Below are 22,358 nucleotides of genomic sequence, written 5' to 3'. Positions count from 1 at the left end.
GAGTGAAACACGCTGTCAGTGAGAGGAAAACCGAACGGCCCTTTTCATCTTTTCATTGGAAACAAAGTAGAGCCGGAAGTGCGCCGAGCAGAGCAGACAAACAAGCTCAATGACAGGAGAGCTCGGCCGTCCCTGAGTTTCAGCTCCCGGCTCTTCCATTTCCTCATCCACACTGTCTTTACTGTGGATGTTCAGGGGTTCCTTGTCGGATCTGAGGACTGTATCCATTAAACATTCTGAGTCAGGAGATCCACACACTCTCTGTTATCAAGATTTATGGGCAGGAATGTTTCAAAACTTTGTCTATTAAATCATTGTATTATTCACAGAACTAATGAGGCAATTGGTTCATTATTCAGGCCTTGAACTTGGTTTGGGTAGACCGAAAACTGAGAGGTTCAGCACCTTTTCAATCCTTCACTACTGGCCGTGTGGCCTAATGGATAAGGCGTCTGACTTCGGTGTATTTAACGATGTTATTGGAAGATTGTAGGTTCGAGTCCTGCCGCAGTCATTTTGGGCGATCAGTGTTTAGCACCGCAGCCTCACAGCTCCAGCGACCCGTGTTCAGTCCCTGTGCGCAGTTTGAGTTCTCCCTGTGACTGCGTGGGTTTCTTCGCACAGCCAAAGACTTGCAGATTGATCGGTAAATTGGCCATTGTCAATTGCCCCCAGTGCAGGGAGGTGGGAGAAGAATGGTGGGGCTGTGATAGGGAATATGGGATTAATGTCGGATTAGCATAAATGGGTGGTTGTTGGTCGGCACAGACTTGATGGGCCGAAGGGCCTGTTTCAGTACTGCATCTATTAATAAATAACTGAATTTTTTGATGAAGTAACAGAATGGTTGATGAAGGGAAAGCAATGGATGTTGTCTACATGGATTTTAAGAAAGCGTTTGACAAACTACCACATAAAAGGCTGGGTAACAAAACTGAGGCTCCTGGAATCGGAGGGTCAGTATCTGCTTAGATTAAAAAATGTATGAAATATCAAGAAAAGCGAGTTGTGGCATTTAGTTGTTTTTCAGAATGGAAGATGGTGGACAGTGATGTCCACAAGTGTCAGTGTCAGGACCACCATATATATTAATGACTTGAATATTGGAATCACAGAATCACAGAATTGTTACTACACATTCACAATGCTTCCAATTTTCGTATCATCCATAAACTTTGAAATTCTGCCCTGTACACCAAGGTCTAGGTCATTAAGAAATATCAGGAAAGGCAAGGGTCCCAACACTGACTCCAGGGGAACTCCACAACAAACCTTCCTCTAGCCCGAAGAACATCCATTGATCACTACTCTTTGTTTCCTGTCACTCAGCCAATTCCATATCCATGTTACTACTGTCCCTTTTATTCCATGAGTTATAACTTTGTTCACAAGTCTGTTGTGTTGCATTGTATCAAACTCCTTTTGAAAGTCAATAAAAGCAAAATACTGCAGATGCTAGAAATCTGAAATATAAACAAAAAGCGCTGGAAATACTCAGCAGGTCTGGCAGCATCTGTGGAGAGAGAAACAGAGTTAATGTTTCAGGTCAGTGACCATTCAGATGCTGCCAGACATTTTGAAAGTCCATGTACACCACATCAACAGCATTGCCCTCATCAACCCTCTCTGTTACCTCATCAAAAAACTCCAGCAGGACAGTTAAACATGATTTTCCCTGAAGAAATCCATGCTGGCTTTCTTGAATTAACCCACATTTGTCCATGGGACTATTAATTTTGTCCCGAATTATCCTTTCGAGAAGTTTTCCCACCACCAAAATTGAACTGACTGGGGAGTGAGACGAGGTGAGTTGCTCCAACAGAGAGCCAGCACGGGTTCGACAGGCCGAATGACCTCCTTCTGTGCTGTCGCCATTCTGATTGTATGATTCTCGCGACAACTGTTGGTGGAGAGGCAGTGATGCAGGAATGTGTTGACAGAAAGGTGAAAGTCTGGGCTGGTGTGTGTTTGCAGCATTTGCAGCTTGTGTTCGGGTTTGTGAATCAAGGTGATTTGGAAGCTGTGTTCCAAATTGAAGTGTTTATTGGAAGCAAGAAGTTGATGTAAATAAAGAGTAAAACGTGTTAAGATGAAGCGTGGTGTGAATGTGGATAGCAGTAAATATAGTGTTGGTGAATTATTTGTGTTAATAAACTTCCACTGTGCCCTCTGCTGCAGGCTGCTGTTTATATCCAGCTGTGTATTCGTGCTGTGTGTTAGCGAGATAAATGTTTGTTTCAACGCTGTTTATAAAGCAATAGCATTGCACTCAAACAGTCCCAGACAGAGCAACACACGTACAAAAGCAAAATACTGCAGATGCTGGAAATCTGAAACGTAAACAGAAAATGCTTGAAATAGTCAGCAGGTCTGGCAGCATCTGTGGAGAGAGAACAAAGTTAATGTGAGCTAAGGAAACAGACCTGAACTGTTAACTGTTTCTTTCTCCGCAGATGCTGCCAGACCTGCTGAGCATTTCCAGCATTTTCTGTTTTTATTACAGCAACACAGGTGTTGGGAGGCTCAACCTGGCTACACAATGTTACAAAGACGCTGAGTAACACCATCGACAACAGGACAGAGAAAAACACACAGAAAACCAATAGACTGTGAGGAAGCAAAACTGAGGGACAGAGAGAGAGAGACAACGAGACTGAGATGGAGAAACATGATTGTATTCTCCCTGTTGTCTAAAGGTATTTCCTGGTGTGTAAATATGTTTCTGTTGTGTAAAGATGTACCCTGTTGTTGTGTAAAGGTTTTCCCTGTTATTGTTTTATTTTCTGTTACTGACCGTCTCCTCACTGTGACCATTTGCCCTGGTTTTATTGTGGCCAACATCACCATCTGGTGGTGGAGCGGAGGCTCTGCAGGAAGGGGTTGACAAAGTGGGAGAGACTCGGCTGGTCCGTGTTTGCAGCTTTTGTTCGTGTGAGCAAAAGTGAGTTGTTGCTGATTGATGTGTTCACTGGAAGGAAAAAGCTGATTGCAATAGAGTGCCTTTGGAAGCATCTTGTCATTTTGGGTAAATACTTGACGTATTGAAAGTGAACGGTTTGCATTATTACAAAGCATAAATAGCAGAAAAGCGTTTCGATCCATCGATCTCTGGGTTATGAGCCAAACGCTTCCGCTGCGCCACTCTGCTTACTGCGGCATTAAATTGTAGCTGCCTGTCAGTGAAATATGTTCATTTCCCCCATGTTTTTATGAAAATAGGATTGTCGTCGGATTTCTCAAGAATCCCGGACTCAGCAACACACGTGCTGACGGACTCACCCTCATTGCACAATGACACAAGGACACAGAGTAACAGCACGAACAATGAGGCAGGCAGAGAAAGACACACAGAAAACCAGGAAGAGATTATCAGGACCCAGAAATGAACAGACAGAGAAAGGTAAAAGCAAAATACTGCGGATGCTGGAAATCTGAAACAAAAACAAGAAATGCTGGAATCACTCAGCAGGTCTGGCAGCATCTGTGGAAAGAGAAGCAGAGTCAACGTTTCGGGTCAGTGACCCTTTGACCTTTTGAAAGGTACAGAGAAAGAGACTGAGCAAACCAGCAAGAGACAGCGAGAGACTGATGAACACCACTTGGAGGGAGCACTGAGGGTGGCAAGGGTCCAGAATGTACTCTGCCTGGGGGATTTCAATGTCCATCACCGTGAGTGGCTCGGTAGCAACACTACTGACCATGCTGGCCGAGTCCTAACGGACATAGCTGCTCGATTGGGTCTGCAGTAGGTGGTGAGGGAACGAACAAGAGGGAAATACATACTTGACCTCATCCTCACCAATCTGCCTGCCGCAGATGCATCAGTCCATGACAGTATTGGTAGGAGTGACTACTGCACAGTCCTTGTGGAGATGATGTCCTGTCTTCACATTGAGGATGCCCTCTATCGTGTTGTGTGCCACTACCGCTGTGCTAAATGGGATAGATTTTGAACAGATCTAGCAATGTATAACTGGGCATCCATGAGGTGCTGTGGACCATTACCAGCAGCAGAATTGTTGTCAACCACATTCTATAACCTCATGGCCCGGCATATTCCCCCACTCCAACATTACCAACAAGCTGGGGGATCAACCCTAATTCAATGAAGAGTGCAGGAGGGCATGCCAGGAGCAGCACCAGGCATACCTTGAAATGAGGCGTCAGCCTGATGATGCTACAGCCCAGGACTACTTTCATGCCAAACAGCAGAAGCAGCATGTAATAGACAGGGCTAAGTGATCCCACAACCAACGGATCAGATCTACACCCTGCCACATCCAATGATGAATGGTGGTGGACAATTAAACAACCAACAGGAGGAAGTGGCTCCACAAATATCCCCAACCTCAATGATGGGGGAGCCCAGCACATCAGTGCAAAAGACAAGGATGAAGAATTTGAAACAATCTTCAGCCAGAAGTGCCGGGTTGATGATCCATCTCGGCCTCCTTCTGAAGTCCCCAGCAACACAGATGCCAGTCTTCAGCCAATTCGTTTCACTCAACGTGATATCAAGAAACGACTGAAGGCACTGGATACAGCAAAGGCTACGGGCCCTGACAATATTCCGGCAATAGTGCTGAAGACCTGTGCTCCAGAACTTGCCGCGCCCCTAGCCAAGCTGTTCCAGTACATCTACAACACTGGCATCTACTCGGCAATGTGGAAAATTGCCCAGGTATGTCCTGTACACAAATAGCAGGACAAATCCAACCCAGCCAATTGCTGCCGCATCAGTCCACTCTCAATCATCAGTATAGTGATGGAAGGTGTCATCGACGGGGAAGTTGCTTTGCAATAACCTGTTCAGTGACGCTCGGTTGGGTTCCGCCAGGGCCATTCAGCTCCTGACCTCATTACAGCCTTGGTTCAAACAAGGACAAAAGAGCTGAACTCAAGAGGTGAGGTGAGAGTGTCTGCCCTTGACATCAAAGTAGCATTTGACTGAGTCTGGCATCAAGGAGCCAGAGCAAAACTGGAGTCAATGGGAATCAAGAGGAAAACTCTCCAGTGGTTGGAATCGTACCTAGCACAAAGGAAAATGGTTGTGATTGTTGGAGGTCAGTCATCTCAGCACCAGGACATTACTGCTGGAGTTCCTCAGGGTAGTATCCTCGGCCCAACCTTCTTCACTACTTCATCAGGGACCTTCCTTCAATCATAAGGTCAGAAATGGGGATGTTCACTGATGATTGCAAAATTTAGCACCATTTGCGACTCCTCAGATACTGAAGCAGTCCATGTAGAAATGCAGCAAGACCTGGACAATATCCAGGCTTGGGCTGATAAGTGGCAAGTAACATTCGCGCCACACAAGTGCCAGGCAATGACCATCTCGAACAAGAGAGAATCTAACGATCTCCCATTGACATTCAACAGCATTACGATCGCTGAATCCCCCACTATCAACTTCCTGGGGGTTCCCATTGACCAGAAACTGAACTGGAGTCGCCTTATAAATAGTGTGACTTCATGGGTTGGTCAGAGGGTAGGAAGCATGCGGTGAGTAACTCACCTCCTGACTCCCCAAGCCTGTCCACCATTTACAAGGCACAAGTCTGGAGTGTGATGGAATACTATCCACTTGCCCGGATGGGTGCAGCTCCAACAACATTCAAGAAGCTCGACACCATCCAGGACAAAGCAACACGCTTGATTGGCACCCCGTCCACAACATTCACTCCCTTCACCACTGACGTACAGTGGCAGCAGTGTGTACCATCTACAAGATGCACTGCAACAATGCACCAAGGCTACTCAGGCAGCACCTTCCAAACCTGCATCCTCTACTGCCTAGAAGGACAAGGGCCGCAGATGCATGGGAACACCACCACCTGAAAGTTCTCCTCCAAGCTACACATCATCCTGACTTGGAACTATATCGCTATTCCTTCACTGTCGCTGGGTAAAATTCCTGGAACTCCCTTCCTAATTGCACTGTGGGTGTACCTACCCCACATGGACTGCAGTGGTTCAAGAAGGAAGCTCACCACCACCTTCTCATGGGCAATTAGGGATGGACAATAAATGCTGGCCTGGCTGGCGACGTCCACATCCCATGAAACAAATAATTAAATGCAATAACAGCTCATCTCAATTCCTAGTATTTCTAAATCCCACCAGTCCAACATAAGCTGAACAATTATTGCATGTTGTGATTGACGGTCTGGTCTGTAAACTGCACTGTATCACAGATTGCTGACATTTGCTAACTGGAAGTGAGAACTGCAAAATCGGGACAGTAGTTCACATAGTCTGTCAGTGTGAAAGAATCAGGCAATGTGAGGTAATAGAATTTGTCTGTAAATGTTACACTCATATTGCTTTATATTTTTATATTGAAAATAAAAGTAATCATTTCGTGAAAATAGTGACATGTTGTCCAAACTTTGGTAGCCAGTTGTTTTCGTCTTGCACTCAGCACGGCAATCCACAAGAATACCAATTTAAGGGAAAACACCAACTTTCTTCTGTGTGAGAAGAGAGTGCTGATTGGTTGGCAAGTGAACTCTGATTGGTCGAGGCATTGCCATTCAGAATGCATCAGTTTATGGTCATTGACAGATAACTGCCCAGCTTTGTTTGAAGTTTAAACCAGGCAGCTTGACTCTGATTGGTCAGGGCATTGCCCTGTGGAATGAGCCAGTGAATGGCTGTCACTTATTTTGTTTAGCTTAAACTGGCACAATGTGTGTGCATGTTCTTTCTGTCTGCAAAGAACAGGGCCCTGTGTATTAATATATGTAGCTTACAGTACACACCAATGCACCACACTGCGAGCCCTACTGACAGTCTTAAATTGGTTGTCAGTGTAATTCTTAGCACACTGTGAATTATTTAGCAAATGTTGTCCTATTGTGGAATCACATCTCATGTTGGATACTGTGTTTTGAGTTTTGCAAGCACGGGTTGGTTGGGTTGGGCCCATTGTGAACAGCGGAAGGAACATGTTATTTGATACAATCCGCCAGTTTTGGGATGTACGGTCTAGAAACCTAGCATCACACTGGTATTGAAATTCATATATCACGTTACTTATTTGTGTGATAGGCAGGACGTCTCTTTTGTTTGACAGCAGCATCCTGTTAGTGGTGAACACCACACTTGTTGCTCCTGCATAGTAACAGCAGGAAACAGCTCGCTTCACCTGTTACTCAAATACTGGGGATAAATTACCCTTCCAGGGTAATTTGAGGGAGACTGGGCACTTTTCAGGGCTCAAAATGACGTCCTTCAGCCCGTTTATAAGTTTGTGCGATATACAGTGAGAAATGATCTGATCAGTGTAGCCATTGTAATGCAGGATGTCTTTGATTCGCCCTATTTCAGCATCAAGCTTGCATGGAGGTGGTTACGGAGGGTGGGAGGGAGGTGATTACGGAGGGAGGGAGGTGGTTACGGAGGGAGGGAGGGAGGTGGTTACGGAGGGAGGAAGGAGGTTGGGACAGGTGAGAACACATAAGGATTTAGAAACAAGGATGAGTATTTTGAAATAAAAACAAGAAATGCTGGAACCACTCAGCAGGTCTGAGGATTTTGAGGTTGAGTTGTTGCTGGACCAGGAGCCAATGTCGGTCAGTGATTGGTTGCCGATAAGGCCAATCTTATAGTGCGTGGAACTGTAATAATCCCAACGCGTGCATTGACCAGTGAAGGTAGGTTTGCGGTGGACCGTGGTAGAAAACCCCTTAGCAGATTTCTCAACTAGTACATCAAGGAAAGGGAGCTCATTTGACAGCTCCATTCCAAAGGTGAATTTGAGTGCAGGATGGAGCCCATGAAGACGTGCAAGGAAATTATTTCATGCAGCTGCGGATTCAAATATAGCAAACGTATCATCTACATATTGGAAATATGCAAGAGGTCGGAGGTGAGGTGTCATTCCCTTAAAAACAGGTTTGTCATGGAATACAATAAAGATGTTTGTGAGAGCTGGGCCTAGACGGGATCCCATGGCAACACCAGCGATACATGGTGTCAATAAAACTGAACTCAACTGTGCAAGTTGCCGAGTTCATAAGTTCAATGAATACTGATTCGCACAATGGTGACGGGTCTAGATCACCATGATATAGCACTGCAGTGCAAATATCTATGGCTTCCTGAAGTGGTACATTGGTGAATAGGCTAGCAATGTCAAATGACACATGGACACGGCATTGCTATCGATATTGAAGTCCTGGATGGTCTTCACAAATGTGAAGGAATCCTTCACTGTGTTTGTGGAGAACTTGCTCAAAAACTGGTTGTAACAATTTGCCCAACCATTTGGCAAATTCATTTCAGGTTACTATTTACATTACTTCAAATAAAGAAAACACAACGACACCAAGAATTGAGCACAACGCTGAAAGTTTCACAGCAAATAGTCAAATGGGAAAAGGATGAAATACAGAAAGAAAAAGCCTAAAATACTGAAAACACTCAGCCAGTCCGGAAACAACTGTGGAGAAGAGAAGCTCGGGTTAGTGGTCCAGTTCTGTGACCCTTCTATAGACCTGAAACATTGCTCCTACCTTCCTCTCTGCACAGATACTGCTGGAACTGCTGAGTGTTTCCAGAATCTTCTGTTATTATTCAGGTTTCCAGTGTGTGCAGTATTTCTCTTTTTGAAAATTAAATATTCCCTGAGAGGAATGGAACTTTACATAAAAAATAGGAGTAGGCCATTCGGCCCATCGAAATAGCTCTGCCATTCAATAAGATCACAGCTGATCTCCTACATCAACTCCATCTTACCACACGAGCACAGATCCCTTGATTCCCTTCGTATCCAAAAACCTATCGATCTCTCTCTTGGATATACCCAATGATTGAGCATCCACGTCTCTAGAGTCACAGAGAGATACAGCACTGAAAAAGGCCCTTCGGCCTACCGAGTCTGTGCCGACCAATAACCACCCATTTATACTAATCCTACATTCATCCCATATTCCCTACCACATTCCCACCATTCTCCTACGACCTATCTCCACTAGGGGCAATTTACAATGGTCAATTTACCTATCAACCTGCAAGTCTTTGGCTGTGGGAGGAAACTGGAGCACCCGGCGGAAACCCACGCACTCACAGAGAAAACTTGCAAACTCCGCACAGGCAATACCCTGAACGGAACCGAGGTCACTGGAGCTGTGAGGCTGCGGTGCTAACCACTGCGCGTAGAGAATTCCAAAGATTCACAATACTTTGAGTGAAAAAAAATTCTCCTCTTCTCAGTCCTAAATGATGGAGCCATTTATACTGAGACTGTGATTCCTAGTTCTAGATTCCCCAGCCAGAGGAAACATCGTCCCAGCATTTACCCTGTTAAATCCCTTAAGATTTTTAGGTGCCAGTAAGATTACCTCTGACTCTTCTCAATTCTGAGGAATATCGGCCTCGTCTACTCAATCTCTTCTCATAGGACAATCCCCTCATCCCAGGAAGCAATCGAGTGACACTTTGATACACTTCCTTTAAGGCAAGTATATCCTTCCTTAGATAAGGGGAACCAAAACTGTACACAGTGCTCCAGGTGTGATCTCACCAAGGCTCTGCCTAATTGTAGTAAAACTTCTTTCTTCTTATAAAACTCTTCACAATGTTGAACACAACTATTAACTGCCCCATTAACATCTCTTCTCTGAGAAGAAGGACCCCAGCTTCACACACCCCAGACCCCTATTCTTTCCACATTAGCTGAATTCCTGCATCTCTGATACATTCTAGTAAATCTCCTCTGCACCCTCTCTAAGGCCTTGCCATTCCTGCTAAAGTGTGGAGCATGGAATTAGACACAATGCTCTAGCTGAGGCCTATTACCAGTGAGATTTAGAAAGGTTCAGTCTCAATTCCTTGTCTGTGTCCCGTACTCCCATTTCTGGTTTCTGACTCAATGTCGGCTCTGAGCTGTTGAAACTGCCTGAAGAAACATTTCCACCCAACAAAGCGCTCGGAATGTGAGAAGGGACAAAGTGAGTGACCAAGTACATCAACTCCAAGTAAAACTCCACCGTGTAGTGAAAACACTCGAAACACAACGGCTCTTTTAAGAGCCACCCACAATCTCTCTGAAAAAGCTGCACCAACATCTCTCTGGAATTGGTTTATTTCATTGGTTTTAATGCTCAGTAACTCTCTGGAACTTTCTCACTGTCTTTGTGTTTTCTGTTTCAATCTGGTATGGAGATTCTGGGAAGATGAGTTTCACTGCCTGGGAGGATCTTTGTGGTTTTCCTGCAGAAACACAAAACAAAGTCTCTTTTCAGAGTCAGCCACCGCCTGATAGGGACAGCAGTGACATGGGAACGGGAGCTGGGGTGTGTTTTATGCCGGAAATATCAGTTAATGATTTATGTTGTGCTCTCGTTATAGTCCAATCTCTGAATTGAGCCTTTCCACCGCACCAGGGTTATGGGGAGAGTTTTCATCGTTTCTTTTCCAAACGTACAGACGATGTTATAAAGTTGCTGATTTACACAGATGGTGGATTCTCCCCTCACAGTGAAAAGTAACATCACACCTTCACATCTGCCCATTGTTTTATAATTGAATAATTAGTCAAATGGAATTATTTGTGATGTTATTTCTCCCGAGACGGTGTTTCCTGCAGTGAAACTGATCAGTTTCAGCTCAGTCATTCAGGGACCTGGAATTCCTGCAGTTTGAGCCCGCTGGAACCCCAGCCCACTTCTGATTGGTCACCCTCTTCTCATGAAGTCAGTGACAGCACATGAGGAGGCCATTCGCCCCATCAAGTCCATGTCGGGTTTCCAATCTGTTCAGTCCCCGACTTGATCCCCAAAGCCCTGCAGAATCCCTTTGGGTCAAAATGACTGTGGCAGGACTCGAACCTGCAATCTTCTGATAACATCATCGAATATACCGAAATCAGACGCCTTAGCCATTAGGCCACACGGTCATCAGTCCTCAGGAATGGTTCAATCAGAGAACCTCGAAGCACAAAATACAAAAAATCATTGGTTGAACCTGTCAACCTGGCAGAATATTTGAATTTGTGAAAGCCGCCAATTTCACTGTGGAAAAGAAGTGATCAACTGGAAAAGTACATAAAAATCTATTTTCCCGTAGCGGTTTAAATAAACTTTTAAAACACAATTTTGCTTTTACCGACTCAAATTTCTGGTGCTATTTTATGAACAGCTTTATTTTGCCAATTTTTGTCAACTTCTCATCCGTAACTGACAGTAAAAGACTTTGTTCAGCAATCTTTCACACGACAAATAACTCAAACTCGGTGTGGAAGTAATAAATTACAGACTATTGGTAATTCCCCTTCACACAGGCTTCAGGGGGACAGTGAGAAGCCGCTGAAATAGTTGCTTCATCCTTTTAAAGGTTCCCATTCTGTCCTGTTACTGACATGTTGGAATCAGATTTGTATTTAACAAGCTATTTCTGTGAAAACAAAATCCTCAACGGACCAGCTGGGAATCTGGGAATCACTGAAGTAAAATAAAGGGCTTTTGATTGAGAAGACGGGACCTTCTCACCAGCAGCCGGGTTACATTCCCCTCACATCCTTATTCAGTGAGCTGCTCTTTCCCTCGAGAAATAGACAGCAGCAGTTGGAAGTTCAGTAAAAGGATCGGTTCATTGAGACAAGTTTCTGACTGACAGGTGGTGCTGAATATTAATACAAGAAGGTCCTGGAATGGGAAACAAGTGTCCAGAGTGGGGTCTGAAATCAGGACAGGGAAATGGCCAGCACTGACACAGATCATTTCATTATTACATTGATATCTGACTGTCTATAAGGAGAAGCGAGTTAAACACATGATGGTGAAAGGAATGGGAGATGACGCTGGTTGTTCTCGATGAAGAGGGATAGACAGAGGTGTGGGTACAGCAGACTTCAGACAGTAATCAGCCCTTTCAGATACTGTGGGTGGATCGGAAAAGAGCCTTTGGGAGAGGGAAAAAAGCTCTTTGTTTAAAAACCCTCAAATAGCTACCTTATAATTGGTCAGGTTACTAATGTTTTAGTTAGTGTAATTTATGAATAATTACTAATTAGAAAGTGCTGTTTGGACAGAGTGTAAAGCTGTGAGTTGATGTGTGAGGGACTTCACTGACTAGGGGAAGGAGGTGCTCTTTGGTCTCTTCTCTTCTGCCTTTTCAGCCTCCATGATACAGGGGAAGAAGCTGATCGGTGAGTAACTGGTAAATTATTCTACTTATTACACGAGCAATAATGAGTTTGTAAAGCTAAGTAATGGCAGGGCAGCTCGAAAAGTAAAAGTTCGAAATTGGGGGAAGGCAAATTTTACAAAACTGAGAGGTGATTTGGTGGATGTGGACTGGATACAACTAGTTGAAGGAAACCCAAAGATGTTTTATCAGTCCATTAAGAGCAAGAGGATAACTAAGGAAAGGGTATGGCCTATCAGAGATGTACAAGGGAACTTCTGTGTGGATCCAGAAGATGTGGGCGTGGTTCTTAATGAGTTTTTTGTCTCTGCCTTCACAAAGGAGAGGGATGATGCAGACATTGTAGTAAAAGAAGAGGAGTGTGAAATATTAGATACGATAAGCATAATGAGAGTGAAAGAACGAGAGGGTCTGACATCCTTGAAAATGAATAAATCACCAGGGCCAGATGGTTTGCATCTGAGGTTGTTAAAGGAAGCCAAGGAGTAAATAGTGGATGCGCTGAGGATCATCTTCAAATCCTCACTGGATATGGGGGAGGTGCCGGAGGATTGGAGGTCTGCGAACGTTGTACTATTATTTTAAAAGGATGTGGTAAGTCTGACCTCAGTGGTGGGTAAATTATTCGAATCAATTCTGAGGGACAGGATAAACTACCACTTGGAAAGACATGGATTAATCAGGGATAGTCAGCATGGATTTGTTAAGGGAAGGTCATGTCTCACTAACTTTATTGAGTTTTTTGAGGAAGTAACAAGGAGCATTGATGAGGATCGTGCGGTGGATGTGGTTTACATGGATTTTAGTAAGGCATTTGATAAGGTCCCACATGGCAGTCTGGTCAATAAAATGAAAGCCCATGGGATACAGGGGAATGTGGCAGGTTGGATCCAAAATTGACTCAGTGGCAGGAAACAAAGGATAGTAGTCAACGGATGTTTTTGCACATGGAAAGCGGTTTTCAGTGGCGTTCCACAGGGTTCAGTGATGGGTCCCTTGCTGTTTGTGGTGTATATTACCACACGGGCAGCACAGTGGCGCAGCGGTTAGCACCGCAGCCTCACAGCTCCAGCGACCCGGGTTCAATTCTGGGTGCTGCCTGTGTGGGTTTCCTCTGGGTGCTCCAGTTTCCTCTCACAAGCCAAAGACTTGCTGGTTGATAGGTTAACTGGCCATTATAAATTGTACTTGGGTAGGTGGTAGGGAAATATAGGGACAGGTGGGGATGTGGTAGGAATATGGAATTAGTGTAGTATTAGTATAACATGGATGGTTGATGGTCGGCACAAACTCGGTGGGCCGAAGGGCCTGTTTCAGTGCTGTATCTCTTTAAAAAAAAAAATAATAATTATTTGGAATTAAATGTGGGAGCTATGATTGGGAAATTTGCTGATGACACAAAAATTGGCCGTGTAATTGATAGTGAGGAGGATGGCTGTGGACTTCAGAATGATATGAATGGATTAATTGAGTGGGCGGAAAAGTGGCAAATGGAATTCAATCTGGAGAAGTGTGAGGTAATGCATTTGGGGAGGGCAAACAAAGCAAGGGAATACACAATAAACGGGAAGATATTGAGATGGGTAGAAGAAGTGAGAGACTTTGGAGTGCATGTCCACAAGTCCCTGAAAGTGACAGGATAGGTAGATAGAGTGGTGAAGAAGGCATATGGAATGCTTTCCTTTCTTGGTTGACAAAAGCAGGGATGTAATGCGAGAACTGTTTAAAACGGTGGTTTGGCCACAGCTGGAGTATTGCGTACAGTTCTGGTCATCACATTACAGAAAGGACATAATTGTTGTGTAGAGAGTACAGAGGAGATTTACAAGAATGATACTGTGGGTGGCTCTGAAAAGAACCTTTGGGTATTTGATAAAATCCTGGCAGATTGCCTTGGTTTTGGTGCCCGGAGCGCTGGTTTTCTTGGGCAGCAGAATGCCCTAGATATTAGGCAGCACCCAGCCCGGAGTGATGGTCACCCCTCCCAGCTGCTTGGTGAGCTCCTCGTCATTCTGGACAGCCAGCTGTAGGTGTCTGAGGATGTTGCAGGTCTTCCTGTTGTCCTGGGCCGCGTTACTGGCCAACTCGAGGATTTCAGCGGTCAGATACTCGAGCACAGCAGCCAGATAGACCGGGGCTCCGACACCCACATGCTCAGCATAGTTGCCCTTTCTCAGGAGCCTGTGAACACGGCCCACCGGGAACTGCAGTCCAGCCCAGGAGGAGCGAGACTTGGCCTTTGACCGAGCTGTAGCTCTCCCCCCTCGGCAACTCACTCCAGGCCTCGACGATTCCCCCCCTCAGCCGCTCGCTCCAGACCTCGCTGCTCCCCCACCCCCCCACTCCCCTGGCCAGTTGTTCCTCGCTTCGCACCACCCCACTCTCTGGCCACTCGCTCCAGGCCGCGCCGCTTCCCTCCTCTCAGCCACTCACTCCTCCGTCGCCCTGTCACCCCTTGCGGCCCTCCTGCTTCTACAGGTGGCGCCTGGTGAAGAAATGTGGGAGCGAGTGTCACGGCCAGAGCTAGTAGCTGTGGGCTGGGCTGGGACAGGGTGGGGGGTGGGGGTGCGGAGAGCGAACAGACAGAGTGCGGAATTTCACCAGTAGGGAGGAGGGGGAGAAAGCGAGTTGCAGAGGGGGGAGAGCGGTCAGTGGGGTGGGAGCTAGTAGCTGTGTTCGGGTGAAGTCAGTCCTGGTCAGTTATATAAACAAATCACAATAACGAATTGGCAGCACATTTTATCCTCTGCCCGATTTTCCTTTCCATCGATCGGGATACTATTTCACTATATTCCAATGGAAATTCAATCATAAAATTCCTTTTGTATTTAATAGGATTACTGAAATGTTAAATGGATCTGAGGATTACAGTTAGTATTAGCAAACGCACCCGAGTGAATTAGCACCCCAATCGATGGAAAGGAAAATCGGGGTAAGTATAAAATGTGCCGCCAATTTCGTTATTGAGATTCGTTGAGTAATTCGATTCTGCCCAACACTGAAATTGGCGGCTTTTTGGAATTCAACCTTTCTGCCAGGACGACAATTTAAGCCAATGATTTGCTGTATTTTCTAATTCGAGGCTCGGCAATTGGTTAAGACATGCGAATGGGAAGAGGGTGACCAATCAGAAGTGGGCTCTGGATGGCGCGGGCTCAAACTGCGGGAGTTCCAGGTCCCTGAATGACTGAGCTGAAACTGATCAGTTTCACAAACCCTGTCAGTTTCAGTGCAGGAAACACTGTCTCGGGGGAAATAACATCACAAGTGGATCTGGTTCCAGCGATGGCTGCTGCAAAACTCCCGGATTCCCTCATTGCAGCGAAATCATTTTGAAATATTCTGAAAACAATGAGTGATTCTGGAGGAGTGATGTGGCTTTTCACTGAGGGCATGTGTCGACTGGAGAAATAACTAACTGTAGAGCCTCAGGCGCTGTTTACACAGCCCGTTCAGAAAATAAAATCCACTGCACATCCTTGCTGCAAATGAAATGTCAAATTTGGGGATTCCAGTTTTGTATCTCGAACACAGCACAGATTTATTCTAGACAGTTCTAAACAGCCTATCCCAGCTCCCGTTTCCAGGTCACTGCTCTCTCTGTGAGGCGGTGGGTGGCTCTTAGAAGAGCCTTTGTTGTGTTTGCTGGAAAGGGTCGAGTTGTTCAGCCGCTGAATTCGTGAAGAGTGCGGCCCTGCCGTTTCAGAGCGTACACCACATCCATGGCAGTGACCGTCTTGCGCTTGGCGTGTTCAGTGCAGGTGACCGCATCCCTGATCACATTCTCCAGGAAAACCTTCAACACCCCGCGAGTCTCCTCACAGATCAAACCCGAGATCCGCTTGACCCCGCCACGGCGAGCCAGGCGGCGGATTGCTGGTTTGGTGATGCCCTGGATATTATCACAAAGCACTTTGCGGTGCCGCTTTGCTCCGCCTTTGCCCAGTCCTTTCCCTCCTTTACCTCTGCCAGACTTTCTTTTATTAATTTCCAAAATATACTTTATTCATAAAAATCTGTAAAAAAAAAAACATTACAAAACAGTTCCAAAAAGCACCAAGTCAAACAATACAGAGAGTGCAAAGGAGATCAGTTTCCTTCAATACAGGAGTGAGTTGCCTCACAACCCTTCCATTTCATTGTCATGCCATGTACATTTTACAGCAAACAAATATTTTCTGGCTACAGTTCGAGTGGTTTCCCATGGATCCAGCCCCTCAGTTCAGCTTGGTGAGGGGATCTTACACAGTGGTCTTTCCACATTGAGCCTTTGCTGCAGCTGCCCCAAGCTTTAGTGCGTCCCTCAGCACGTAGTCCTGGACCTTGGAATGTGTCAGTCTGCAACATTCGGTCGTGGACAACTCTTTGCACTGGAAGACCAGCAAGTTTCGGGCAGACCAAAGAGCGTCTTTCAACGAATTGATAGTCCTCCAGCAACAGTTGATGTTTATCTCGGTGTGCGTCCCTGGGAACAGCCCACAGAGCACAGACTCCTGTGCTACAGAGCTGCTTGGGATGAACCTCGACAAAAACCATTGCATCTCTTCCACACCTGCTTTGCAAAGACACATTCCAGAAAGAGGTGGGCAACGTCTCTTTTCCACCACAGCCACCTCGAGGGCCGCGTGTGGATGGGGTGAGACTTCGGGTGTGCAGGAAGGATCTGACGGGGAGGGCTCTTCTCATCATCAGCCAGGCTACATTTTGGTGCTTGTTTGAAAGTTCTGGTGATGAGGCATTCTGCCAAATGACTTTGGACTTCTGCTCAGGGGACCATCCGAAAGGATCCACCAGCTCCTTTTCCCGTAGGGCCTTGAGGATATTCCGTGCAGACCACTGCCTGATGGATTGGTGGTCAAAGGTGTTTTTCCACAGAAACTTTTCCATGAAGGATAGGCAGTATGGCACAGTCCAACTGGATGGAGCATTCCGCGGCAATATGACCAGGCCCATCCTTTGCCACACCGGGGACAGATAGAACCTCAGCACGTAGTGACACTTGAAGTTTGCAAACTGGGGATCTACACACACAAAGGTAGCCAGAAGGATGAGGGCGAAGTTGGGTACATTTTTCCCGCCCTTATCCAGAGGTTTGAACATCGTGTCCCTCCGGACTCGGACCATTTTGGATCCCCAGATGAAGCGTAAAATGGCTCAGGTGATCGCCACAGCGCAGGAATGCGGTATGGGTCAGACCAGCACCACGTACAGCAATGTGAGCACCTCGCCCTTGATGACCAGGTCCTTACCCACAATGGAGAGAGATCGCTGCTCCCACATGCTCAGCTTATGTTGGACCCTGGCTACTCGCTCCTTCCAGGTTTTGGTGCACGTCCCAGCCCTTCCAAACCATATCCCCAGCACCTTCAGGTAGTCTGACCTAACGGTGAAGGGGACAAAGGATCGGTTAGCCCAGTTCCCAAAGAACATGGCTTCGCTCTTGCCATGTTTAACATTGGCTCCCAAGGCCAGTTCGAGCTGGTCGCAGATGCTCATTAGTCTGCGCACAGACAGTGGATCCGAGCATAAAACGGCGACGTTATCCAAGCACAGGGAGGTTTTAACCTGAGTGCCTCCGCTGCCTGGGATTGTCACCCCTATGATGCTCGCATTCTTCCTAATAGACTCAGCAAAGGGTTCAATACTGCAAACAAACAAGACAGGGGAGAGAGGACAGCCCTGTCTGACTCCAGATTGGATCGGGAAACATTCTGGTTCCCACCCATTGATTGAGACTGCACTACTGATGTTTGTGTGGAGTAGTTTGACCCAATTGCAGATTCCCTCCCCAAACCCCATTTTGGAATGCACATCCATCATGTAAGTATGCGATATCCTGTCAAAAGCCTTCTCCTGGTCCAGGCTGATGAGGCAGATGTCCACCCTCCTGTCCCGTACATAGGTGATCATATCCCTGAGTAGCGCAATGCTATCAGAGATTGTCCTGCCTGGTGTAGTATAGGTCTGACCAGGGTGAATCACCAACTCCAGAGCAGACTTGAATCGACTGGCTATGACTTTTAACAGAATCTTATAGTCAGCATTAAGCAGTGAGATGGGCCACCAATTTCTTATTTCTGTCCGCTCCCCCTTCCGCTTGTCGATGAGGGTGATGATGCCTTTCCTCATGGATTCTAACATACTGCCAGCCTGGAGCATACTCTTGTTTACTGCCAGACATGTTGATTCTTGCCTCAAATCAGTGCACAATAAAAGAGACTGATTCCGTCAGGCTCCTTTTTTTACAGGCCACCCGGACCTGGCTGAGAAAGGCAGAGTGAGAGCAGGGAGGGGAGGAGACAAGAGTGAAGATTAAACAGAGAGCTAGATGGAGGAGACACCCAGAGTGACAGACAGAGAGAGAACGGCCCCTCATCTTTCAGCTCCACCTCCAGTTTCCTCCGGGCTGCCAATTTCAAACCCTTTATTAACAGTAGAACCGAAACCCAGCTCTCCACACAAACCCTTCCAGACTCGGCCTTCATAGTCAAGGCTTTCCAGAAAGCCGGAGCTTTTAAATATGGTCCCGATGCAATTAACACTCAGTAATATTCCCACCTGAACACAGTCCATTCTATACGAAGAAACCTCCTCAGTAACATCACCATTTCCACACACATCCGCTTCCAGCAGTTTACAACACCTTACTGTAGCTGTTTGGGGAATCTCCTGTGTTAAGATTGGAGTTGGAAAGCGGCCTTTACCCGGCAGTGTTATTGTCTCACACTGAATCTGCTAGACATCCTGTTCTCTTTATTGCGAGAGAGAAAGCACGGATTTAGGAAATGTTCATTTGAAATGATCTCTATTGAGAACGAGCCCGGCCGTGGGACAGGTATTCCAGTGCAAAGAGCTGTCCATGACCGAGTGTTGCAGACTGGCACATTGCAACGTCCAAGACTATGTGCTGTGGGACGGCATTAAAGCTTGGGGAAGCCACCATGGAGACTCAATGGGGAAAGGCTGCAGTCTGAGGCCCTAGTAGGCCATAGTACAGTGAGGGGCTGGAACCCGTGTAAAACCCCTCGGACTGTTTGCACCAGAGAATGTTTGATGTGTAATGTAAATACTGCAAATATAACCTGTGCAGGCAGGGATAGTGAGATACATCATGTACATTATTGAAGGACACTGATCTGTATTGTACCTTATGTAATATTAAATTTGAACTGCTTTGCAATGTAATTGCACAAATTATATGAATAAATTACATTTTGTGCAAAAGAAAGCAGCTTTCCTGTCAACACACACCTTGTCTCAGGGCACAACTTTCCTGTGATCTTGTCATACCCAACTTCGCTCTATATCTTCTGACACACACACTTTACAGTCTGTCATTTCCAAAAACAAGCATTCTAAAATCAAAAGACCTTTTGTTTATTTCTCCTTTCTTTTCATTTCTCCTCTATTCTTCTCAATCACTCCCTTCAACAGTCCTATTCAGATCAAGGTGGAATGTGAATAGTGTCACAACTCACCTGACACTATTATTACCCTTCTCTTCTCTTGTCTCATTCAATGGGAAAGTTTTATTCACCAGTCTGTTGCTGTTTTACACTCTTGCCATACCATCTGGTATTGCATCCATCTGAATTATGTGCTTTCATGGCCTTATATTTCTTTTCCACTTCTGGATGATTTGTTTGCTTCAGTTCCATTCAACCAGGCTGGACCACAGTGAAGCTTAGAACCTTTGCCTTGGACGGGTCCACGTTGATCCATTACATTCAGAATCACCTCCTTGAAATAACTCCATAGTACAACTACAAAAACCACACAGCATCTGCTTCAAACACTCCTCCACATTTTATCTGTTCTGACCGTCAACACCTCCAGCTCTTTTGTTTAAGTGGAACCCATCAGGTGTGTATAGGCTCCTTCTATTCTGAAAGCTGTAGCACTGGTTCAGGGAATTCAGCCCTGTTTCTCTACTCAAAAGGATCAGCCCTGCTTGATCTGCCTCGTATTTTTGCTTTTATTGCAACGTTACAAGACCTCCAATCCTCTGGCACCACACCTGTATCCAGTGAGGGATTGGAAAATGATGGTCAGACCTTCCACTATTTCTTCCCTGGCTTCTTTCAACAGCCAGGGGTACATTTCATCTGGTCCTGGTGATTTATCCACAGACAAGGATGCTCATCCCATTAAGACTTCCTCTCTCCTTAAGTAATCACGTCCAATACTTCACACTCCTCCTCCTTAATAACAATATCTGCATCACCCTCTCATTCGGGAAGACAGCAATGTATTCTTGAAGGATATTGGCAACATCTTCCAAACCGATGCAAAGGTTACATTTTTGATCTTTTCTGTGCCCTGCTGTTTGCTTCGTTGCCTCTGACTCTAATGTTTTCATGCAACATCTTTGGGTCCATTGTTATTTTGTTTGCCCATGTTCTTTCCTGATTTTTCTTTGCTTTTTGCCGCTGCTCCCAAATGCCTCCAGTTCAGTCAAAACACAAGGTGTCAGAAGTGGGATTTGAACCCACGCCTCCAGTGGAGACTGCGACCTAAACACAGCGCCTTAGACCACTCGGCCATCCTGACTGCCTGCGATATGCTATCAATGCTAAGGAAATTATTCATTCTTTGTGAAAGTATTTGTGAGATTGTGGAAATGTCTGGAAGAGGAAAGACCGGCGGGAAAGCTCGGGCCAAGGCCAAGTCTCGCTACTCCCGGGCTGGACTGCAGTTCCCGGTGGGCCGTGTTCACAGGCTCCTGAGAAAGGGTAACTGTGCTGAGCGTGTGGGTGCCGGAGCCCCGGTCGATCTGGCTGCTGTGCTCGAGTATCTGACCGCTGAAATCCTCGAGCTGGCCGGTAACGCGGCCCGGGACAACAAGAAGACCCGCATCATTCCCAGACACCTGCAGCTGGCCGTCCGCAACGACGAGGAGCTCAACAAGCTGCTGGGAGGGGTGACTATCGCTCATGGCGGGGTGCTGCCTAATATGCAGGCCGTGCTGCTGCCCAAGAAATCCAGCACTCAAGAGCTCCCAGAAAAAGTAAAGCGGCCAAAATGTCATCTAATAAACCAATGGCTCTTTTCAGAGCCACTCACAGTCTCTGTGAAAGGACTGGTTACTGTCAGGAAGGAGTCAGAGATGGAGTTATTGTCACAGTGGATTGACCTGTTCACATCTGTCCAGGTGTGTTTTCAGTTCCCTCTCTGGATTTCGCTCTGTTTCTCTGCTCACACATCTCCCCCTCCAGTTCAGTGAAGAACTGAACTACCGGGTGTCAGATTCAACAATTTAATAAATCCCGCTGCCTTCAATTTGATAAATCCCGAGATTATCCCGGTACATTAACGGGAACTGGTTCGGAGCTGATGAATTAATTCAATAATGGAAGTGTCCGGGTTAATTCTCTGTTTTTCATTTGGACAGTTTGAATTGTGTCTTTTTTTTCTCTCTGGTGATCTGAGCGCCACTTCTCAATGAGAATCTGCTCCCAGAACAGAGTAAATGCAGGAAGAAAGAGGCCATTCTCGGGCTGTGTGTTTCTCTCCTAACCTGATCTGTTTAGACCGCACTGTTCCCAGAGGACGGAATCAGTGAGAGTTGTTCACACACAGGAGCTGAATCCATTGCAGCGCTTTAATATGTGCCTTCCCCCCGGCCCTCCCTATTCTCCGGACACAGAGCTGTCTGTTTCATCCGGCAGCGGGATCGAGTCGGGGATTCTCTCCCCGCAGTGTCAGGGTCTGCAACCCCGGGGAACTGGCGGTTTCAGTCAGAGTGACCGAGCTGCCTTACATTTCCTGTGTACTGATCTCCAATGGATTCAAATATTAGTGAACTTATTGGGTAATGTTTGTAAATAACCCTCATGTGAACGGACCCGGCTCCATTAATGCCTTCCAAATAAAACTGGGATCCATTTCTTTTCCCCAAATGCCAGCTAACGGATCCCAGGAGCGGGTTGAGATTGTGCTGAGCAGCAATGAGTCTCCGGTAATGCTGCTTTCTAAATTCCAGATCAGCTCTCAGTCCGACAGGCCTTTCGGGAAAGTGATGTGACAAAACAGAAACCATGTGGCCGCCCCTCCAATCTAATGGGTTTGATGATGAACAGAGATGGCAGCTCTTTCCTTTGCTGATTTTGTGGCTCTGAAAAGAGCCCTTGTTACACTTGTTACTGAAGCTGGGTTTTAGGTGCGTTCCCCGAGGATGCGGCGGGCCAGCTGGATGTCTTTGGCCA

General features: G+C 46.2%; 2 non-coding genes across 2 annotated transcripts; both read right to left on the bottom strand.

The window, feature by feature from the left end:
* Positions 1-10,814: 10,814 nt before the first annotated feature.
* Positions 10,815-10,903, bottom strand: trnar-ucg (transfer RNA arginine (anticodon UCG)). The gene is given in 2 exon segments: positions 10,815-10,850; positions 10,867-10,903. It is a non-coding gene; the product is annotated as a tRNA-Arg (tRNA).
* A 9,717-nt stretch (positions 10,904-20,620) lies between these two features.
* Positions 20,621-20,703, bottom strand: trnal-uag (transfer RNA leucine (anticodon UAG)). Its single transcript has one exon. It is a non-coding gene; the product is annotated as a tRNA-Leu (tRNA).
* Between the last annotated feature and the right edge of the window lie 1,655 nt (positions 20,704-22,358).

This window comes from Heterodontus francisci, unplaced genomic scaffold (genome assembly GCF_036365525.1).
Source record: "Heterodontus francisci isolate sHetFra1 unplaced genomic scaffold, sHetFra1.hap1 HAP1_SCAFFOLD_58, whole genome shotgun sequence".
NCBI lineage: Eukaryota > Metazoa > Chordata > Chondrichthyes > Heterodontiformes > Heterodontidae > Heterodontus > Heterodontus francisci.
The sequence above is the reverse complement of the archived record's forward strand: the minus strand, read 5'-3'. Positions and strand labels throughout refer to the sequence as shown.